This window comes from Salvelinus sp. IW2-2015, unplaced genomic scaffold (genome assembly GCF_002910315.2).
Source record: "Salvelinus sp. IW2-2015 unplaced genomic scaffold, ASM291031v2 Un_scaffold2093, whole genome shotgun sequence".
NCBI lineage: Eukaryota > Metazoa > Chordata > Actinopteri > Salmoniformes > Salmonidae > Salvelinus > Salvelinus sp. IW2-2015.
The window spans coordinates 235601-237251 of record NW_019943432.1 but is presented as its reverse complement, the minus strand read 5'-3'; positions in this window follow the sequence as shown (position 1 = coordinate 237251).

The window sequence follows — 1651 nt, the reverse complement described above, 5'->3', positions numbered from 1 at the left end:
TTATAGTCATTTATTTCTATAAACGCATTCCGCACGCTTGAGTAGAGGGAGCGATCGTAATTCCACGTAGGTTAATGCTGCGTTAATGTAGTCGTCGGAGCGTTCTATTTCCTAACTGCGATGTTGGAAATTTGACTTTGTTTCATTCATATGCATTTTGATCGGAACAATTCTTCAACCAAAAATATTTMAACTACCTTGATAAGCTAACTAACGTTGCTTATAATTAAGTTAGCTAGCTTGATTAACATTGATAATATGATCAATATGATTAAACTAGCTACCTTATGCCGTACCTATCTTGTGCTTGTCAAAAATGGATTGTTATCGTCTTTTGTTCAAAATGTAAAAGGTCAGCAGTCACAATTGGTTAGCTCACACAGTTTCCCGAATTGTAATTCTGATATGAAGGGTCATTCAAGTGAAACTTCCCAGTCAGAACTTCAGATAACTGCGATAGCACATGAACGCAGCATATGCTACTTCTCTAATGTATCTAAATGATTTCTCAAGCCAAAGTATAAAACACTTTCTTCTCACCAAAGACACGTTTCTTCAGCAGACATATATTTACTTTTATTAGCCTTCTCAGGAACCGATACCATAGAACCAATATTTATGGTAATAGTAATTAGAACAAAATAAACATCATACATTTCCGGAAGGCTATCCCCTTCAATGAAACACTTATATTACAAACAAGTCTATCGTAACATAGCTTACCAGATTCAAATGTAGRCTGTAAGAAATGTAAAGGCAATTTACCAACAAAACAAAAAACAACGTTTGAYTTGCTTCTTTTGGGCTGTTGCGTAAGAAGTGGCGTGACAAGTCTTTGTTCTCTTCTTCTTGGCTGAACACGGAAGAGCTTGAGAGGACAGTACAATTCACTGGAAAATTACTGTAGGCAATGTGCTGTGTGCGTCATATTTCATTAAAGGCTCATGACTGAAAAATAAAAGACGTGGAGGCAAAGGCACTTTTTAAGTTGTCAATAAAACAACACTTTTGGGGGATCGCTTCTCCTTTGAACCATCTATTGTGTACAACAATATATTGGTTTGATTTAATTTGACAGAAATGTTGGTTAGACTATTCTTATAATACCACTTATGCCAGTATAACAAAGTAATTGGATACCATGATACGCATAGATATGTTGTGCTATCTGTGTTAATACGTTCGACCTAAGTTAGAGACTTTTAAGTGCAACTGGTGTAGCTTGCCAGAACGGTTAATGCGATTTTGACGCCCTGGGCGAGCCTGGAAATGCAGCTTTTCACCCTACAGGTTGCTGACATGTTGTTCCTCTGAAAAATTTGAAATGATTGCCTTCGTTTTGTAATTGGGCTGCTTCCCCGGGTGAACAAATGCCCCTCTTGAGTGGATGCGAAGTCGGCTCAGAACAGGTTCGATTAAGCTATGTGGAATTATTTTAGGAAGTCATACCAAAGAAAATGTTGCTATTAGGTTTAGGTTGAATTTAAAAACTTCTTCGGATCAGGTGTCCCTTCCACAGGACGGTTGAGCTAACGTAGGCTAATGCGATTAGCATGAGGTTGTAAGTAACAAGAATATTTCCCAGGACATAGACATATCTGATATTGGCAGAAAGGTTAAATTCTTGTTAATCTAACTGAACTGTCAATTT